The sequence below is a fragment of the Gossypium hirsutum genome, chromosome A07 (genome assembly GCF_007990345.1).
Source record: "Gossypium hirsutum isolate 1008001.06 chromosome A07, Gossypium_hirsutum_v2.1, whole genome shotgun sequence".
In the NCBI taxonomy this organism is placed as follows: Eukaryota; Viridiplantae; Streptophyta; class Magnoliopsida; order Malvales; family Malvaceae; genus Gossypium; species Gossypium hirsutum.
Genome location: NC_053430.1, coordinates 33,612,691 through 33,635,829, shown reverse-complemented (window position 1 = coordinate 33,635,829; position 23,139 = coordinate 33,612,691). Strand labels below are relative to the sequence as shown.

The following is a 23,139-nucleotide window of genomic DNA, read 5'->3' as shown; positions in this document are numbered from 1 at the left end:
TTGTGTGGTTAGTGTGTAAAGTTACAGAAAAATCTAATAAAAGCATTTGGAAGAATAATAGTTACAATATTTGTAAAATAATAATGTAATCCACATAGCTTGTAACCATACATGCAATGATCTAATTGGCCAAAATGTTTATCAATAATATTATTGATCTTGTTCTAGTTTCAAGGTCGAAAGATACAATGTAACAATGCTAAGTTGTAGCATTTTATCTGAGTAATTTGTTAAAATGTTGAAAATTTGTCAATTCAGAACTTGCAATTATAAACACTATTGTATCACTATTCTTTGAGTATAATCTAAGGGAAACAAATCGGTTGTGGCGATCATTGCATATACAAAAATAGAAAAGAGACAAATTAGGATCACATCCTCTGATAAAAAAATAAATGCATACTAGTGGTATAACAACTAACAAGACTAGACTTTTTGATTGTTTCCAAAATTAAGCTTTGTTACAATTGACTCAGTATTTCACAAAAGGAGCAATGATTAGTTGGAGGGCATAACACATGAAAGCTAGTCTATAACATTGCTACCCAAGAAAAAGCTGCTCATTAATGTATTTACTTATAGTAAAGCAGAACTACCACTATGATAACATTTGTATAAAGCTTTTTATTTGTAAAGAACTAGTTGAGTAAGTTTGTTTAGGGAATTGAGCACTCAAATCTAGTCAAAGAGAGGGCTTAACCAGCAACATAGACAAGTAAGTTGCCACAAGTGCAACTTGAGTCAAATGGATAAAATTCTCACTTGAAGTTATATGCCTTCTTTGCTGAACTAACTATGTTAGAGAGAAGCAATGCTATTGTCATAGGACTTATATCCCCTAGAACTAGAGTAATGACCGCAGCAATCTTGTAGGCCTCGTCATAACAAACATCTCCAACTAACTAATATCTTCGAGGACTGCTTGCATCCTTTCACATGGAACAACATATTACTTGTCAGCTAACTGAGGGGGGAAAGGGATTCCAGAAAAAGTGGTTGACTCTAAAGTCTCATTAACCAAGTCAAAATAAGACACAAATAAGAAAGAAAAGAATGAAAAAGTTCACCAACCTCAATTAGATTTATTCCAACATCAATAATAATAGCACATGGCTTTATCTAGCTACCTCTTACCATATTTGGTTGCCCCATAGTAGATATTATGATATTTGCTTGTCTTGTAATTTCCTTAGGATTCTTAGTTCTAGAATGAACAATAGTTATAGTAGCATCTTCCCTTTACCAACATCAAGAAATTGTTGTGGGGTAAAAAGAAATATGTAATTATGTGTCCAGAGATAATACAAATGAGTAGGAGAAGAGTCATTACTTGTAGTAACAGAGCTGTAGGCATTCCAAAAATATTACTCCAACCAATGACAACAACCCTTTTTTCCTTTAATATTAACACCATATCTATGCAATAGCTCTATGCATCCTTTAAGGGTACATGGAGCAAACAAGGGTTCTCTACCTCTCATGGCAAGATGACCAATGTTCAATGGGTGGAAGCCATCCACATGTTTCTTAATCGTAATAACATTTAAAATATTCTGCTCATTTATATGCTGATGGAAATCCATGAAGTAGAATTAAAAGCTACATCATGTACCAACATAATGCATTAACTAAAAATAATTCAACCAACTATTTTAAAGATTGCAATAAAGCTACTTAATTTCTTTAGACCATGATTACTTTCAAGCATGCAAACCCCATATACTACATATAGTATGATTGACATAAAAATGATAAAAATACAAGTTTTAAAAATTAGATTAGAATCATGAAGAAGGTAGAGGCAATTGAACAAGGATGCCATGAATCGAAGGATCACCATTGAAGTTAGAGTTATACTTGAGAACTTATTGCTCAAAAGCATCACTAGGTAAATTTACTTCAAAGGACTTAATCCTTACAGATTCACATGCTTTTTTCTTGTTCCGCATATAAGAAACAGAGTCTATCTTATCTCCAACTAGAATAATGATAATCTAGGAACAACTTCAATTGCTTCCTTTAGTTTTGTTACTTCAGCACTTATTTCTTCTCTTATTTGCTTTGCCACTGATTTCCCATCAATCACCTTAGCGAATGGCTTAGCAACCATCGAAGCTGTATAACAACAAACCAAAACCAGCCTTAATGATCCCATTTCCATATGAAAATTACTGTGAGGCACACCCCACAAGTCTTCACCTTGACTCGTATTTAACACGCCTTTTTTGCCAATGCCCGTCACTGGCCTAACTTGATATTTACAGGATATTAACTGAGTCCAAGTAGTGTCTGAACTTGAAACTGAAAGACTTAGTTTTCTGAACTACTAAATCAAAGATGGCTTGTGTCATAAACATAATGCTCTATCTTTCTAACTCCTACACCCAAAAGAGAACCTTTCTTATTCAAAATAGTCATACCTTTTTTGCTTATACGTCCAAGTTACCTATGCCTCAAATGAGTTGACTCCAAATCCTTAACAAACGAGGAAATTACTATTTTACCAATCACCATTGAGCCCTACAGAACATAAAGATTACTAGTCTTTCAACCTATTATTAGAACGAGAGCTCACGAGTTACCTTAATGTCATTTGACTTGATGGCAATCCTACAACCTTTTGAGTCTAAATTTCCCAATGAGATGAGATTTTTCTTTAAATAAAGAACATGTCTGACATTTGACAGTGTCCTAACGATTCCTTCTTGCATCTTGATCTGAACGGTACCAACAACAGTTACTTTAAATGGTGAATTGCTACCCATAAGTATAATACCACCTTCAACTGGACTATATGTGGAGAACAAGTCATTGTTTGGACATATATGGAAAGAGTACCTTGAATCTAGTATCCACTCAGATGTAAGTTTAGACCTTTCGATCGTAGACACTAACAACCAATCATCACCCTTGTCCTCAACCACATTTGCAACGACTACCTCAACCTTCTTTTCCTCTTTGTTTTCAGTAGCCCTCCTATTTTTATTTTTCAACTTATAACATTCTGCCTTTATGTGACCCAATTTCTTGTAGTAGTTATATGCCTTGTCACGATTCTTCAACTTTGATCTTGACCTATATTTGTTCTGACCTGAATCTTTAGGTTGTTGCATGCCTCTAGCAACCAAAACCGAGGCTTGACTACTAGACTTGCTATCTGAACCTAACTTATTATCGAGTTTTTCCTTGCTCAAAATGTTGCCATTCACATAATTCAAATGAGAGTTTATATCTACCAAAAGTTAGGGTCTCCATTAAAGTCTTATACGAATGGGGCAAAGAGCACAATAATAGCATAGTCTGATCTTCATCATCTATGTTAACTTTAACATTCTTTAGGTCATTCAAGAGAGAAAAAAATTGTCTAATTTGCCCCTTAAGGTTCCCACCTTCTTCCATGCGGTATGTGTATAGACGTTGTTTCAATACCAATCGATTTGTTAGAGACCTTGCTAAAAAAGGGTTTCTAATTTTCTTCATAAGGCTACTGCTATTTTCTCGACAAGTACCTCTTGCAACACATTGTTCGTGAGGCACAAATGAATTGCAGACAAGGCATTCTTTTGAAGCTCTTCCTATTCTTACTGGTCTAGATTTTTGAGCTTTTGCCTAGTAACGATATTCTTCAGACCATTTTGAACTAGAATTTTCATCATCCAAACTTTCCATAAACTAAAATTTTTGATCCCATCAAACTTTTCAATATTGAATCTCATTATTGCCATCCTGAATGAGTCAATTATGGAATCCTAACCAAACTCTAATACCATTTTGATAGAGATAGACCCATATAAACGATGAACAAGAACCAAAAGAGAAAAGAAGCTTAGGCACATAAATATTGACATGGTAAAACTCCTCCAATGAAGAAGATAAAAAAACCACGAGTGAAGAAAACTTCACTAGTCGAAAAATAAACTGAAAGAGTAAAATGATGAAGAAAATCAAAATGAAAAACCCTAAACCCTGAATAATACCAAGTTTCTCTCGCTAAATCACGAAATTCCTTAAAACTATCTTTTTTTATGTTTTTTCATCAACTTTTCTAAGGTTGCTAAAAACCCTTCAATTTTTCAACATTAAATTTTTCCTACCATTTTCTTTTGAAATTTCAAACTAATAGCGGAATTCCAACACATGGATCCTGCTCATAAGAATAATTCAAGTAAACAATCTAGGAAATGCACAATTTTGAGAAAATGACTTGTTCAATAGTTATGCTTTTGGTCTAGTTCGGGTTGGAATTTTTCAAAGAATTTAGGCCATAAATTTTGAATTTTTTCTGGCAGGATTTTGAAAGATGATTGTCCATACCAATTCCACCATTCTTGGAACCAATTTAGGAATTGGAATTGGGTACCATATTTGAAATATATGAGCTACAGATGTCTCATATGTTGATTTTCCATTACAAAGGCATTGTACCAGGCTATTTGGTAATCCTAATATGTGAAATATGTGTGGTGGTCTATGTTGGTGGTGAATTTGGCTGGAAATTTCTTCGGGGAATTTGAGTTTTCACCTCAATCTCTTGGTCGAAGAATTTTAACTATTTGGGTTGTTGAATGGGTGATAATATAGCGCCCTAAATAATTTATTACTATTTCTATAAATATCTGACACAAAGGTGTGTCTGCTTCAGTGGTTAAGTCTTCTGGGAATGTGTGAGATGTAACAGCCCAATTTTGGGCCTAGTCGAAACAGTAGTTTCGGGACCACGAATCTGACATAGAAAAATTTGTTTTTATTACATTTTCATGGTTTACATTTTTATGGAATGATTTCGTGAAAATTTCATTCAAAAATTTTGATATTTGAGCACTCAATTTAGCAAAAAGGATTAAATTGTAAAAAGTGCAAAAGTTGAGTTCTACATGCTAGAGATGTCTAATTGTTATGAATTTTTAAATTGAAGGTCCTTGATGGTAATTAGACAATTTTGCTTTAAGTTGGACAAAAATAGACATGAGGTAAGAGAATTTTAGTGTTTTGAGAAAAGGGTATTTTGGTCATTTGGTAATTAAATGAATTAAAAACCAAAAATCAAGCCAAAAATTAGTCCATCTTCTTCATGCTTGGCAAAAATTTTCAAGGGAGACATAGTTAGGGTTTAACACTTTTCAAGCTTGATTGTAAGTCCGTTCTAGCCTTGTGTTTAATGATTTTTATGTTTTTGAAATCCTTGTAACCTAATCTATCTATTTCTACTATTAATTTGAGAGATGATTGAGGTCTAAGGTTTGAACCATGTTAGATATTTGTGTATGTTGATGTCTAATGGTAGATTATGCAAGTTTAATGTTAGATAAACAACATTTACCTGGTGATTTTTTATGAAAATGTCAAAAGGACCAATTTGTAAAAAAGATTTCAAAATGTGTATAAAAGTGTGGCTAGGCTTAGGTCTTGATGAAATTAAATAGATTTCATTTTACGAGCCTAGAGACTAAAAGTAAATATGTCAATGTTTAGGGGTAAAAATGTAATTTTTTCATAATGTAAGTTTTGGACTGAATTGAGTAATGTAATTAATAAATGAGTTAAATTTTCTATTACAGATTAATAGAAACGAGGTTCGGACCTAGATTGGGGGAAAAACAAAGTATTTGACAATTAGATCTATTTTCTACTATTTTTGTACTGAGGTAAGTTCTTATGTAAATAATGCATTGATTTAATTATGTCTTAAATGCTTTACCATCGTATGAATTATGATTGACCATTGAGCGTGTTCGAAAAATTTACGATAATCGTGAAATCCCAATTGAACCTTAGGAATATATATGATACAAATGTCATGACATTAGGGTTACCGAGACTATGTGTAAGACCATATTTGGGTTATGGCATCATTACGAGATTTCGTGTAAGACCATATCTGGGATATGACATTGATATGATATTTCGTGTAAGACCATAGCTAGGCTATTGCATTGATATGAGATCCCATGTAAGACCATATCTGGGATATGACATTGGTGTGGTACTATGTATATGAGATACCCGAGTATCCTTTAATATTCCAAGTGGTTCAACGGGAAATGCAACGAGAATGTCAAAGTTGTGAAAGACTATGGTATGTGGTAAATTGGTACAAGTATGTACATAAAACTCATGCTAGTGAGTTCGATATGTGATGAATCCTTCGGTAAGGTTGTGATTGAGTAAGTTGAATTATGAGATTTATAATGACATTTATGTTAATTTACTTCAAGTTAATTGTATGTTAAATGTGAGTTTATAATGCTTATTATTTGAATGAGAACTTACTAAGCTTTAAAGCTTACTCCATTTCTTTTCCCTTGTCTTATAGTGTCACCAAACCAGCTAGGGGATCGGAGATTGTTGGAGATCCAGTCACACTATCAACTTAATATTTTGGGTACCAATGATTTCAATATTTTGAGTTATGGCATGTATAGGGACTTGGTTATTTTGTTATGTGTCATAATTGATTTGGCCTAATGTGTTGGCCTATATTGGTTGATAATTCATTTTGTAAACGGCCATATGGTATTGGCTAATATTGGTTTAAGAATATATGCATATGATGATGTTTTCATAGATGTGGAAGTATGCATGATTGAAGTTGATAAACATGTGATGTTGTATGTGAAAAATGGTAACATGTGAATGATGTGTGGATATCTTGTTTGTGGCTGATTTGGTTGAATGTATATACTTGGAATGGTGCTATGTTTTATTGTGTAGGTTCGTGCATGGAAGGGTGACAATATGGCTTGGAAAATAGCCTTTTTTGTCCACATGGATAGACACACGGGCGTGTGTCTAGGCCGTGTGTGACACACGGCTCGCCCTATGGATGTGTGTTCTGGCTATGTGTCCCTTGCACCTTAATTATAGCAAAACAGAATGCTCAGTATTGAGCACACGGGCATATGTCTCAGCCGTGTGTATGACACGACCTCAGGCACAGGCATGGGCCCTAGGCGTGTGAAGTCTGCAACTATTTTATGAAAAATTATGAAAATTAAATCGACCAGACAACCCAAGCACATGGGCGTGTGCCTTGGCCGTGTGACTTAAATTTGTTATTGGATGGCAAACAGAAAGTTACACGGGTTAGGGGCACGGACGTGTGTGACCACATGGCCTGCCCACACGGGCGTGTCCCACGCCACACGGGCGTGTCCCACGCCACACGGGCGTGTGGCTCTTAAAACATGAGAAATTTTCTAAGTGTTGTGAAATTTTCCTAAGTTATCGCTTCCATATGTTTTGGGCCTCTAGGACCGTTTTAGGGACAATATGGATGTATATGAAAAGTTTTAAATTGGATGGAAATTTACATCTCGGTTTTGTATGTTTTTAAGTCCGATAATGCATTGTACCCTGTTTTGGCATCAAATACGGGTAAGGAGTGTTACATGAGAGGTCTTGGGTGCAAATCTCACATTTTCTAATTTTTTGATTTTTGGAATCAAGCCTCATCTTTGTTCAGTGGGCTTATATTAAATTTCCTATAGATTCATATCAGAATGAGCCAGCTGGTTCAAGTGGTAAAGGAGTCAGTGTGTTGGAGGTCCTATGTTCAAACCCCTGCATGAGCGAGGGTATTAATTTTTGCTTCGGTTGGAAGTGAGAGTTTGGATGGAGTTGAAAGTCTGTGTGAGTGGGTAGTTTTAAGTTAGTAGTGGAATTAGTGGGATTTAGGGGGAATTTGAATCTTTTATTTTGTGGGATTTAGGGGGAATTCAAATATTTTATTTTACTTTATTTTTTATTTTTATTTAATTTTCTTTTCTTTTCTCTCACTTCCAAAACTCCCAAAATTCTGACGTCAAATTTCTTTTCCATTCTTTTCTCTAACATTTTCTCTTTTTGGTAAACCTTCGTTCATTCCCTTGATTCGGTTCGTGAATCTTGCGTCAATCATTGTTATTGCGGCTTTTGGTTCTTAATCTGGTGGGTAAGTAAATTTTTCATCCTCTTTAATTTCTGGTTTGGGTTTAGCGGTATTAGATTGTGGTGTTAATTAGTGGATTCTGTGACTAGGAGAAGGTTGTAAGGTAGGAAATCGCGCTTTAACGGTTTGATTCGAGGTGGTGGTCATTTTTGTTTAAGCAATAAGTCAGTTTTACGTAATTGTGTTAATCGTGTTGGGCTCGTAATTGATTACTAAAGGGGTGTTGGAACATTCTGTTTTACGTACTGGTGGTCTCGGGAGTGATTTTGCAGTAAAAACAAATCAGATGTGTACCCGAAACACATAAAGCTGAACTTCGGCAAAACTCGAAAAACTTGTCTGTCGATGCTACACGGGCATGTGGTAGCCCGTATGGTAGGTCATGTGTGAAACACGGTCATATTGTAACACCCCTAACCCGTGTCAGTCACCGCATTAGGATTAAGAGGTATTACCGATCAAACACAACATTTAACTAACATTTCACAACTCAATAAACATTCATTATCGAATAACATTCATTCACATACACAATGTCCTTCAAATAGGTCTACGAGACCTTAAACATGCTTTAGAGAAGGTTCAGGACTAAACCGATCTTGTAAAGAAATTTTTGAAAACTTAAAATTTTTTCTAAGTTACAAAAGTCACACGCCCGTGTGAACAGGCCGGTGTCTCACACGGCCTCAGACACGCTGGTGTCTCTAGGTCGTGTGAAAAGAGGGCATACATACTGAAGCAATGTCATCAATGGAGCCGCAGTCATCGAAAAGCCTTTCACAAATCATCTATAATAGCCAGCGAGTCCTACGAAACTGCGGGCTTCAGACACATTTCTCGAAGGCTTCCAATCTATTATTGCAGAAATCTTACTCGGATCAACTTGAACTCCTGATGCAGACATAATATGCCCCAGAAAACCAACCTCTTGCAACTAGAATTCACATTTACTGAACTTTGCGTATAACTGCTTATCACGCTGACTCTGTAATACAATTCTCAAATGCTCGGCATGCTCAGTTTCATCTCGTGAATATATCAATATATCCTCAATAAATACGACAACAAATCAATAAGTACGGTCTGAAAATCCAGCTCATTAAATCCATAAAGACAGCTGGTGCATTCGTTAATCCAAAAGGCATAACTAAGAATTGATAATGACCATACCTTGTTCTAAATGCGGTCTTCGGCACATCAGAGTCCTTAACACGCAACTAGTAGTAACCCGATCTCAAATCTATTTTAAAAAACACCGTTGCCCCTTTAAGTTGATCAAACAAATCATTGATTCGTGGTAAAGGATAGTTATTCTTGATGGTTATTTTATTAAGCTGTTGATAGTAGATACACATTCTCATCGTGCCATATTTCTTTTTCACAAATGATACATGAGCACCCCAAGGCGAGAAACTCGGTCGTGCAAATCCTCTGTCGGTCAACTCTTGCAACTGAGATTTCAATTCTTTTAACCCTGTCGGAGCCATTCTGTACGGAGTTATCGATATAGGAGTCGTTCCCGACACTAATTCAATACCAAATTCAACTTCTCAAATAGGTGGTAATCCCGATAATTCTTCAGGAAATACATCCAGATACTCACACACAACTGGCACTATTTCAATATTCTTTTCAATCACTTTCGTATCAAGCACATAAGCAAAATAAACTTCGCAACCCCTTTCTCACATATTTCTGAGCTAACATCGATGAAATCACTGCTGGTAAACCATTCAAATCATCTGACTCAATTAGGATAATTTCATTATTCTGACATCTCAGATCAATCGTCTTTCATTTACAGTTTACTACAACATCATGTAGCGTTAGCCAATCCATAGCCAGAATTATATCAAATTCATCAAATGGCAACATCAAATCAGCCAGAAAACAGAAATCCCGAATCATCAATGGACAATTCCTGCACACTTTATCAACCAAAACACACTTGCCTAAGGGGTTCGATACTCTAATAACAAATTCAATAGACTCTATAGAAAAAGTCTTACTCAATGCAATCACATTAATATCATAGAGAGTGAAAGTACAAGTAATCATATCTAGAGATGACTCTTATTTGCAAGCGCGAATAGTGTAGGCTCGTATAGGTGCTCTGGGCTTTGACCTCACAGCAGAATCTTTAGTCGTTCTCTGACTACCACTCATATTTCTTGTGTTTCTAGGTGGTCTACCCTTGTTTGCAGTGTTACTCAGCCTCGTGTTCTGAACATCATCTTTTTCCATCAACTCTGGGCAATATCACATAAAATGATCCAACGATCCACATTTGTAATAGGCTTTATTTCTTTTGTTCCGGCATTCTCCAAAATATTGTCTCCCACACTAATGACATTCAGGTTTGTTATCTCTCACTCCGCCAACACTCGGTACTGATGTAGCTTGAGCTTTGGAACCGGAGTATTGTTTAGCACTATCCTTGTTCAGATATCCAATCGAAGCATTCGGGCGAGTATACCAATCTCTAGATTTCTTTAATGAAGATTGATACGACTTACCCATCAATCTTTTTCTGGTGTCTCTAGCCTCTGAATCTGCTTTCCTCTTTTCTTTGCTGAGATCTTCGGCTTTACAAGCCCTTTCAAATAAAACAACGAATTCTTTGATTTCCAGAATCCCGACTAGAAGTTTTATATCTTTATTCAACCCATCAATAAACCGCTTACACATAATCTCTTCGGTAGAAACATATTCTTGAGCATATTTGCTCAATCATACAAATTCTCTTTTGTACTCAGTCACGATCATTCGACCTTGTTTCAATTCTAAAAACTCTTTATACTTTTGATCAAGAAATCGCTAACTTATTTACTTTTTTTGGAATTTGGATTGAAAGAACTCCCAGGTAACCCATTCTCTAGGAACCACAGATATCAACGTTTTCCACCAATGGTAAGCATTATCTCTCAGAAAAGATACCACACATTTGATACATTCATCAGCAGTAAAAGATAATTCGTCAAATACTTGGATAGTATTCTCGAGCCAGAACTCAGCTTTCTTAGCATCATCATCAACGATAGCCTTGAACTCCTCAGCCCCATGTTTACGAATCTTATCCACTGGAGGCTTATTCAATCGCATCTGATCTATAACTTGAGGAACAATAGGGATTTTTTGAGGAACAAGTGGGGGTGGAGGTTGTTGAGCAGCTGGATTCATTCGAACGAACTCCGTAAACCACTCACTCATCATCTGGAAGAAGGCTTGCTTAGCCTCTCCCCCTTGACTACTTAAAATCGGCCTAGAATCAACTGGCATTGCCCATTGAGCAGGAGCAGGCGCATTACTTTCCACATCATAAGCTATTGCTCGTTTGGGATCCATTACTATATGAAAACACACTTTAAGCTGTCAGGAATCATCACACTATCACTGTTTATATATATGACATGTATAGCTAGACTCAACATGCTACGTTGGTCCTAGAATCGACTAAATCGTAACTCTGATACCAATAAAATGTAACACCCCTAACCCGTGTCCGTCGCTGGATTAGGATTAAGAGGTGTTACCGATCAAACAAAATGTTTAACTAACATTTCACAACTTAATAAAAATTCATTATCGAATAAAATTCATTCACATTCACGATGTTCCTTAAATAAGTCTACGAGACCTTAAACATGCTTTAGAGAAGGTTCGGGACTAAACCAATCTCGTAAAGAAAATTTTGAAAACATAAAATTTTTTTAAGTTATAGAAGTCACACGCCCATGTGTCTAGGTCGTGTGAAAATAGGGCATACATACTACTTGTACCACACGGTCGAAGACACACTCCTATGTCAGGTCGTGTGAAAATTGGAGGGGTTACTAACTTGGGTCACACGACCAGCCACACGCTGATGTGCTAGGCCGTGCGCCACACAGCCAGTATACACACCCATGTGTCTAGGTCGTGCCAAACCTGTAGGGTATACTTACTTAATTTGAAAGGGTACCCCAGGGGACACACGACAGTGTACCAAGGCCATGTATCACACATAGTCGAGCCACACGCCCGTGTGCTAGGTCGTGTGGAGTGAAAATAGGTTTGGTTTAAGCCACTTTTCTCACCCTCCTTATGCCTTCCAACAACAAGACATTTTATACCATTTCAATACATTTTTAGGCATTCAAAACATCATCAACTAATGCACATTTCATACCATAATAACATTAGTCAATTTAATACACATTCATTACTCCAATCATATTGATTTCATATGCCAAATTCATCCATTCCATCTAATTTCAATATACATTGATTCATCCTTCAAAATAACTAACTCAAATCTCAAAATAACACTAATTCAATACCTTAATCTCATACCATACTATGCCAATTCACAATCCATCCAATACCATGAACATTTCATCATTTATCCAAACATCAAAATAACTACAACAATTTGACCAAATTCATAATGCATAACATACACATCACATAGCATATATAAACACATTATATAAGAAAAATTCACATCCCACAACTTTACCATATACAAGCCAAAGCACATGGCTATAATTTCATAACACAAAATATACCATAATGATACTAGCCTATACATGCCACATACCATATATACATATCTCAAAAGTACCAACTTAGGTTTTTGATAGTGCGATGATGTTCCCGATGACTCCCGAATCTTAGCTAGCTTTAATTATCTATAAAACATAGAAAAATAACACATAGTAAGCTTCATACCTTAGTAAGTTCATAAGTAAATAACTCAATTCATCAAATAAATGTAATTTAACTATTTTCACATTAACAAATCAAAATCACATTAACCACAAACCTTTTTGATGTCTCAAAACATGATCAAATACCATCTCATTGAACTTTCTCAATCTAATACTCGAGTAGGTTCAGTACGTACCTGTATCACCTCGTACTAACCTCTTTCTCAACCACGTCACTTCTTTTACCCGTTGAACCATTTGGAATAACAGTCAAATACTAAAGATCTTAATCGATAAGTACCTTACCATGACCCGTAGCAAAATCAAGGTACCTTATCCCGGATTACCTATACCATGGCCTGTAGCCAAATCAAGGTATCACTCACACTCAAAGTGCTGATATCATGGCTTGAAGCCAACACAATAGCCTAATGACATGTCACTAGCATCCTAAACTATTCCTAAGGTTCAACCGGGAAGTTTCACTTGTCAATTTCATCGTCGAACACATCTGTATAGTCATATTCATAATTCAAACATTATCCATAATCTCATAATCACATTTTATGAAATATCAAAGCATATAACATACATTTATAATGAAATTATCACATGCAAACTTACCTCGTATTCAGAAATGACGAATCAGATCGATTACTCGATAATCTTGCCTTTCCCTCGATCTAATTCTAAATTCTTTCTTTCTTGATCTATATGTATTCAGAATTAACTCATTTAATCACCTATTCATTCAATTTAGTCCAAAAATACAAATTTGGGCATTTTTACACATTAGCCCTTAAACTTTCACATTTATTCAATTTAGTCCATATTCACAAATACACAAAATTCACACAATTCAATTGAACCCATGCCTGACCAAATTTCATAGGGACCTCTAGCATCCCAAAAATTTTATTTATTACACATTTCAACCCCTCAATTTGCATATTTCACAAATTAATCCCTATTTGACATTTTCATCAAAAATCATTTTACAAAACATGAAAATCTATCACCAAGCTTTCATAAACAATCATCAAACCTCAAAGAATACATGGATTGAACAATGGCAACTCTCAAAATATTTAACAGTTTCAAAAATTAAGGTACGGGCTAGCTAGAACACGAAACAACGATCACAAAGACATAAAAATCATAAAAAATCGAGCTCAAAACACTTACCAATTAAACTAGGAGAGTGCCTAATGTAACAAGCCCTAAAATTTTTTCTTCTTCCTCTAGTTTTGGTTGTAAAGATGAATGAAAACAAAATTTTGGCTTTGTTTTTATTAAATTATAACTTAATAATCATTTTACTATTATAACCTTTATTATAAACATATAATAACACATAATGAATGTCCATTTATGACCATTCCCACTATCAATGGTCTAATATCAACTTAAGAATCTTTCATGTAATAAGCCATGGCAATTAAGCACTTTAAACAAGTAAAATGCAACTTTTGCATTTTACGCGATTTAGTAACTTTTGCATTTTATGCGATTTAGTCCTTTTTCTCCAATTGAGCTATTAGACGATAAAATTAGCTCAAGAAATTTTCACACATATCTAATCACTTGCTATAAAAAAATAAAATAATATTAAAATAATTTTTCAACCTTGGATTTGTGGTTTCGAAACCACTATTCTAATTTAAGCTAAAACTGGGCTGTTACATGTGTGGTTGACGAAGGCATGGCCGTGCGCAACACATGACTGTGTGGTGGCATGGGTGTGGCCGTGTGGGCCACATGGGCTAGGCCAATTTGGGAGTATGGGCCACATGGGCGTGTGGATTTTGGGCCAGACTGTGTTGGTCATACGGGCAAGGCTAATCTGGGTGTATGGGCCCACATGGGCAAACCATACGAGCCTGTGGGTCCATTCTTTCTAAAATTTTTCCTACGGTCGTACTGGTCACTCCGATTGACTGTGGGCCTACTGCAGGGTCGGTAAAGGCTAATTAAATCCTAATTTGTATGCTATGATATTCTGATAGACTGATCTGAGTAGGATACTGAATGTATGCCTGATTGTCCTGTTATACATATATCTAAAATCTGTATATATGTATGTTGAGCATGCTAAATCTGTTATATCTGTATCTGATTTCTGCATCTGTTATTGGGGTGGGATGTGCATATGAGAAGGAAGTATTCTGTTCGGCGTTAATCGCTTATATTCTGGCAGCTTGGCTGTATATATTCTAATATGTGTCTTAATGACACAATATGGTGTGTAGGGATGGGTGGGTGTTTTAAACCTTACATGGCATGATGGGATGGTTGGAGATGGTGTGTAGAGGATGGGGGTAGGATTTATGCATAACTGTTTCTGTAATCTGAAACTGAATCTGGATTTGAATCTGAATCTGAAACTGTATCTGTTTCTGACTGTGTATATAATTTTGTATGTTTGCATGCTTAATTCTGATGGGTTATACATTGAGTTTTTGTAAACTCACATCTATTATCTGTTTCGTCAGGTAATCCACAGACTTAAGGGGACCGGTGTGGCAAAGACTCAGCGGTGACCATACATCCGTAAACTGTTAACCTTAGCAATTTATAGTTTTTGATTTTTGGTTTTAATTTGAGAGTTCATAATTTCTGGGACTCTCTGGACTTCATGGTTTTAAACTGTTGATTTTTGGTTTGATGATATTCTACATGCTTGATAAAATTATTTTAAGAAATTGACGGTTTTTACGCAAGAGGTTTTCCTAAGAAAGCGAGTTGAATTTTTAAATTGTATCAGTTTTGTTAGACTTCTGCTGAAAAATAAGTTTTGGAAAATAAACTAATTAATCAATATTTTTGAAAATGGATATGAAGTGCACGAGTTTAATAACTGAAATGATTTTACATTAGTAAACCCATTCTCTATGACATCTCTAGATTAGGCCATAATGTCTAGGCCGGGTTTGGGGTGTTACAGATAAAATTTAGATCTTTTGGATCTGTGTTGTGTTTGAACAATATTGATCTACTTTGAACCAGTATATTTTCATAATACTGCTGAGGTTTTTGAGAATATGATGGCTTAAAATGTCATCCATTAAAAATTTATTTTACAAGTATATGTCAAGGTTTTTCTGAAAATCCTTCCTTCATAATAAGAATCTTTTCAAAACACTTGTTTGGAAAATATTGTAAGGATTTTTTGGTGGCAGTTGTGAAGACACTACTACTTCTTCTGGGAAAACACCTTGAAGACATGTTTCTTTTAAAGTATTTTTGAGAATTTTTTTTGGTGTAAAACAATCTCTTTTTTTTTTTGAAATCTTTATTATTTTACCATAAATTTGTTTGAGAGGAATTTCCTCTTTTAATTAAGAAAAGGCTAATGCCACTTCTGGGGATTGAGAAAGGGACTCAATCCACTTTTTGATTTGTGAACCAATTTCATTTGGATTCTGTGCATCCTGAAGGGATGCATTTTTGGAGGATTTTGAGAGGATGACGATCTCTCATTTTCTTCTTCAAGGAAAATTTCATACCATGACTTAATTGGTTTTGAACAAATTTGGGTTTTTGTGGATGGTTCCCCTATTTTTCTTTTTCCCTTTGTCTCTGAGTTTGGGTGGCATTTTTGAAAAAACTCTTTGGTGGGAAAATCAGGAAAAGAATTAGTTTCCCTTTGATGTATTCAATATCAAAATCAAATATGCTCAAAATTATTTGTCATCTTACAAAAATCTATTTTTAGGCCATATTTTGAACATCTTTTTGTAAAACTTCTTTTACTGATTTGCAATCAAGTTGTAAAAGAAAATTTTGATTTAATAAATCAATTTGAAATTTTGTAATGCATAAAAAATTGATAAAATTTCTTTTTTAATGGTACTATAATTTTGTTGAGTTGGATTCCAGTGTTTGGAGGTAAATTAGACCATTTGCACTTTTCCTCCCTTAACTTGTTTTAGGATCCCACCATACCTTATTTCAGAAGCATATATTTCTACTATCCTGGGGGCATTTGGATAAGTAAATGTAAACAAGGAAGTTTAGTAATTTGTTTTTTTATCTAGGTAATAATATTGGTATGGTTATTTGTCTAAGGTTGTGGATTCTTTTTGAGCCTATCATATAAGAGCTTACATAATTTGCTAAGGTTTGGATAAAAGTCTATGACATAATTGAGGCTTTCTAAAAATCTTTACAGTTGGACTTTATCAAGGATTTGGTTTCGTAATTTGCTGGCAAAGTCTATGGACTTTTCTACTGGGGTAATGGTTCATTGGGTAATGTAATGACCTAGAAACCTTACTTTGGTTTGGAACAAATTTATCTTGGATTTAAAAACTACTAAACCATTATTTTTTATTACTTTTTCAAATATGTATAAATGTTTAAAGTGTTTTTCTAAATTTTCAGAAAACACTAATACATCATCAATGTATACTATTCTAAATTGAGAATATTGGTAAAAAAAATCACATTCATTATTCTTTGAAATTCATATAGATAATTTTTTAATCCAAAAGGCATCACATTTCATTCATATTGTCCAAATACTACAGTAAATTTCATTTTGTATCTTTCTTCTTCTTTTATTTGGATTTGCCAAAATCCAGATTTCACGTCAAATTTTCAGAAAATTTTTGCATTGCAGAGTTTTTGTAACAAATATTTTTTATTTGGGATTGGGTACCTAATCCATTTTAAAGCTTGATTGAGAGGTTTGTAATTAATTACTAATCTTGGTGTTCCTCTTTCAAGTTCTGCAATTTTCATTACATAAAATGCTGAAAAACTCTAAGGAGAACTACTTTTTCTAATTAATTTTTTGTTAAGAAGATCTTGTATTTGTTTTCTACAAAATTCTTCCATTTCTTTGTTCATTTGTATTGTCCTTGTAACGCCCCAAAAATTTGTCTTTCAGCTTTTGGTAAATTTTGACACAAATATCTGTCTGCTTCAGTGGTTATGGGTTCTGGGTGTGTGTGGAAGGTCCCAAGTTCAAGCATTTCATTTGGAAAATTTTGGATTTTTCTGAATAAAGTCTGAACCTTACTAAAATGGTTTAAGTTTAATTGTTGGTAAACTAATAACATAATAGGCGTACTAGTCTAGCGGTTAGGTGGAGTGTTAGTTGGTTGGGGGTCCTATGTTCGAGTCCCTGTGCGAGTAAGGGAATTATTTTTGCTCGAGGTAGGTGGCGTGTGGTGGAGTTCAAGTTAAACCGAAATTCTGAGTAGTGGATGCTAGTGGGTGGTTAATTAAGATAATTAAAGGATGTAGGGGAAGTTATCAGATTTTAGTTTGTTTTATTTTTATCTTTTTTTTTTCAAAAAAATTCTGTTTCCTTTCTCAGTTCTGACGTTTCAAAAAAAAATCCTGAGTCTTCTCTGCCAAGTTTTTCTTTGTTTCCTTCCTCTATTTTTCGGTTTCGCAATTATCCCATTTTTGTTCGACGTTGTTTACGCTCGTTCGGTAAGTAACTTTTCTGCCGCTATCTTAAGGTATTTCAGTTAGTGTTGTAACAGGGATTTTTGTGCTTATTTCGATTGGGGAAATTTCAAGGGCTCGAAATCATTCGTCAGGGTATTAGTGGCGTGGAAGTACTGTTGTTCGATTGAAGGTAAGGTCTGGTTGTTCAATCTACTGAATAACTCATTTAGGATCGGTTTAGTTTTCATTTTAAGCAATTAATTCGGAGGCTCTTAGGATGATTTTAGGTTCTGGAGTGCTCGTAGTTGTAGTAGCATCGGATATGAACTAGGTCTGTACCCGATTGCACAGAAAACAAGGTTTCGACGAAAGCCAAAAACCTCACTGTCGATGCCACACGGGTGTGTGGTCGCCTGTATGGTAGGCCGTGTGACATAACACGGGTGTGTGATCGACGAGGCCAGGCCGTGCGCTTAAAAAAAGGCCGTGTGATGGCCAGGTAGGCCGTGTGCGACATACAGGCTAGACTGATTTGAGCCGTGTGGGCCACACGGGCGTGTGAGATTTTGGGCCAGGCCGTGTGGATAGGCAAATTTGGGTAGTGTGGGCCACACGGGCAGGCCACATGGGCGTGTGAGCCTATTTTTACTAAAATGACTGTTAAGGTTGCACGGGTCGTCCAAGTCGACTGCGAACCTTCTGTAGGGTCGGTAAGCACTACTTAGACCCTTAACTGTATGATATTGATTGTGTGTATTATATATCGAACTGAATATGTAACTGGCAAACCTATGATAGCATTACATTTCATTATATGTTGCATTGCATTGGGTTGGGAATATAATGGCAGCTCTGCTGCAAATTACTGTTTTGTGCCGCATTTGGTACTACCTAGACTATAGGGATGGGTGGGTTGATTTAATCCCCACATGGAGTGTAGGGTTCGCCGGAGATGGTTTGTAAAGGCTAGTTGGGTAGGACTTTGTTACTGAATATTGCATGACTGCCATTAATACTGTGATGGGCTAAGGCCCTACTGCATATTTGATACTATACTGAAGTGGGTTAAGGCCCAGACTGTTACTGATACTGAAAAGGGCTTAGGCCCAAGATTGTTTTAACTGTGCACTGTGTTTTTCTATTGTTTATTTTCTGTGGGATTACACACTGAGTTTACGTAAACTCACCCTTTCTATTTAATGTGTATAGGTAATCCCTAGACTTAGACGGGTCGGTGCAACAGAGGACTTGGTGATGGCCACACATATTTTAAGTTGCTTACTTTCGTTAAAGGTTTAATTATTATTGGAATGTAATATGTGAACTCTTTGGGACTTTTGTATATAACTTGGATTTTATTTACTTATAACTGCTAGCCGTAGGAAAAATTTAGTTCTTTTCAAAAAGATAAAGTATTTTCTAAACTCTTGATCACTTAAACAATTTTCTCTAAAACCAAGGGGTTTTTCTAAAATGGTCGGTTTTACTTCATTAACTCAGTTTTCATAAAAATAAATGATTTCTAAATCTTCCGCAACGAATTATGTTTTAAAAAAACTGACTAGATGAGAAAGCGATTTTTGGAATCAATAAAAGTAATAAACGAACACGATTTTATCGTAATAAATTAGTTTTTAAAATTCCATTCCATGTGACATCGCCAAATTCGGCCATAACGTCTTGGCCGGGCTTGGGGTGTTACATTTAATGGTATCAGAGTCAAGTTATAAAACTCGGCTGTGGATTTGGGTTTAAAACTTGGTTTTTAAGAACTAATTTTCAAATGATTTGAAATATTTGACTGAGAAAGTGGTACACCTAGTCTCCGACACCGATCTTATAAGTTTTCTAAATCTGTGATAAGTTTAAACTGAAAATATTGTAGTTAGTATATTATGAAACTACTGTTGGTAGTATACTGTGAAAACACTCTAGATAGTGTATACCGAGATTGTAGTGAAATTGATAGAAACTGCGCTTTACGGAAATTACTTTAAATTACTGAAACTATTTACATAAAACATCTGCTAAGAAACATTGGAACTGTAACTGATCCATAAAAAATTTAATACAGATATACATGACTAGACATGAGCGCACGAGGTATCCGCATACGACGTACTAGAGGTCGTGGAAGAGGCCGTAGAGGGGCTCGAGTTGAGTCCTTGTCATCTGGCAGCATGCCTAATTTAGACTTCTAATTTTTTTCTAATTATTCAGTCAACTTTTTAAACATATTTCTTCTTTTAAAAAAGAGATTTATTTCTGTTTATGATTAATTAAATTATCAATTTGCACATTATGGATGGATAGAGATTTTTATAAGTTGAGATTTCTTATTTTGAGTTTTTCTACAAAAGGAAATTCTACTTTAGTGTTTAAAACTTTGGTAGAGATCAAATTATTTGTTACTTTACATGGATTGAGTAAGAATATGAATGGGGTTCCTAATACGACATATGGGTAATATCTTTTACTATTAGAAAACATGTTTGATATTTTATACATTTGTTGCAAATTTCTGCATTGAGGATTTTGCAAGTAATTTTGAGTTTTTTTCCGTTTGCAGCTTTAAGAGGTTCTGATGTTTTATCATACTATCCCTTCTCTTATACAGTTTTGATCTGCTCTTGTATCAAAAAGGGCTATTGTTTCTAATGAAATTCATTATTTCTACGGGTAGATACTTCAATGAGAACCATCAAATATTCTTGTATATTTTCTTCTGGCTTGGGTTCAATTTCTGAAGAAATATTTTCTGGGATTTCATGTTTTAAAGTTTGCATTTGTTTTTTCATTTATTGTTGTTCAATTTTAAGCTGTGAAAGCTCCAAATTAGTTTGTTTTTTTTTTTCTAGTTGTAATTCAGAATTTGTATTTTTTCTGGGTTTTTTTTCATATTTATTAAAAATTATATCTTTTATATTGTACATTGTGATTGGCTAGAGATGATTTCTTTTTCTTTTTCTGGTTTATCTTTTAATGAGGATTTTAATTTAAAAAGATATTCTCTTTTGAGTTCTAGGTCTTGAATTTTATCACTAAATTCAATCATAAACTCTTGGTCTTTGGTTAACATATTAATTCAAGGTTCATTTTCATTAGAGAATTGGGCTGTTGAATGTAATTCATTTGTTTCAGTAGATGCATCATTTTCAGAGGAAGTTGTTTCTAAAAGAATTTCATTAATTTTTTGCTTTATTTCTTCATCTAGATTTAAATTATTGACTTTCTTTTAATCTTGCAATATTTTGAGATGTGTCCTGGTTTTCCACATCTGTAACATTTTATTGTTTTATCTAATTTTTTTTATTTTTGTTGTATCTTTTTCTTTTCTATATTCTTCATACTTGGGATTTTTATAATATTCTAAAATATTCTTTCTCTTATTCTTTGGCTTTATAAGGCAACATATTTTTGACCAAGAAGGTTCATTCTTATTGTCAAATTGGTGGCAAAATGATCTTGATTCCTTTCTACATTGATATATTTCTTTTTTAAGTTGTTTTTATAATTTTAAATCTTGACAAATTTTTAATCCTTCCTTTTGGGTGAAACTAATTAGTTCACCATATGTAAGTTCTTCATATGGAATTATACCACTGTAATTTTCTCGAATTTGATTTCTAACCTTTTCTCCTAATAAAGTAGGAAGTATTGCTAGAAATTTTTCATTCCAAAATGATTGTTGGTTATCAGATCTTTGCATAACTCTACTCATAAAGACATCTTTATACCATTTAAAATCAGTTAAAATTTTGTATTTTAAATTTGATAATAATTCTAAATTTCATTCTTTAAGATGAGAATGATCTCCTATAAAGTGCTTCGAGATTGAGAAAATCAGAGTTGCTGCTGCATCTTGGATTTCTCTTCCTTGTTCATCCAAAATAATTCTTCCTTGATCATCTTTTTTATTACTTTCAAGATTTATTCTTGTTGGGTTTTAGTGAGTGCATGGTCTCACTATCCTTTCAATTAACTAGTAAATCCAGCAACTAAAAAATTGGCTATAACATGATCACTAATTAATCCATTTTGGTTTTAAGTTTTATAAACATTTGAAATCATTGTCACTTGTTGTAATAAAATGAGAATATTATATTCAGACATTTCGTCTATATTTCATTCATAAATTGTATTAGCATTGTATTTATTTTGGAAAACATGTTTTTCTTCTATATTAAGATCAAGTGTAGTGATTTTTGGATAATATAATCCTTTTGGTTCTTTCCAAACCATTTTGTTAATTTGTTGTTCATTTAACTGGTCAGAGTCAGATTGAGAAGATTGGTATAATGTATTTACTAAGTGTTGAGCTTGCATTGGGATATCAAGTGCAACTAATTTAGACCTGTAACCTTCTAAAGTGTCAAGTCTATTTTGGGTTTCTGTTAAGAAATCATTTTGGGATTTTTAGAAAGGTTTTAGAATTTCATACGGTGTAAATATTGGTTCTTTAGAAATCTTACTTTAAATATTGGTTTTCTCCCTAGGTCTGCACCTAACACCATTAAATACTGAAATATCAGTATCTATACAATCATAAATTTCTTTGATCCAATCAATTATCAATTTCTCCAACAATTAAGTCGAAACTATGCACTAGCCAACAAACTACCACATTTACCAAATTATCATATTTGAATCATCGAATGATCAAGATTGAATTTCCTTAAGGCACACATGATTAAAGGCAGATTAGAAAGGGTTCTTGAGACCAAATTATTTCTGGAAGGAGATGATAACAAATTAAAGAAACAACAGGCCCCTTTCTAGCCTTTAGGTACATACACCACCATCAACAGTGGCCAATTTGGGGCAAATTTAAAACCAAATTTAAAATCACTTTAAAGTCTAGAAAAATTGTAACACCCCGAACCCGAAACCGACACCGGAGTCGAACACGAGGTGTTAACTGACTTTAACCCCTTATAAAATTTATTTTCCAGACACTGCCTAATCTGTGTACTAGTCGTTTTAAAAATCATATCTTGAGTTTCGTAACTCAAAAATCAGTTTTGTAATTTTTCCCAGAAACTAGACTCATGTGCCCATCTATGTATTTTTTTCTAGAATTTTTTGTCAGGCCAATTAGTACAGTTTATTAGTCAAAGTCTCCCA

The 23,139-nt window shown here is 34.5% G+C and overlaps 1 pseudogene; it reads right to left on the bottom strand.

The window, feature by feature from the left end:
• Positions 1–758: 758 nt before the first annotated feature.
• On the bottom strand, positions 759–3,113 carry LOC107955817 (bifunctional protein FolD 4, chloroplastic-like; annotated as a pseudogene).
• Positions 3,114–23,139: the final 20,026 nt, after the last annotated feature.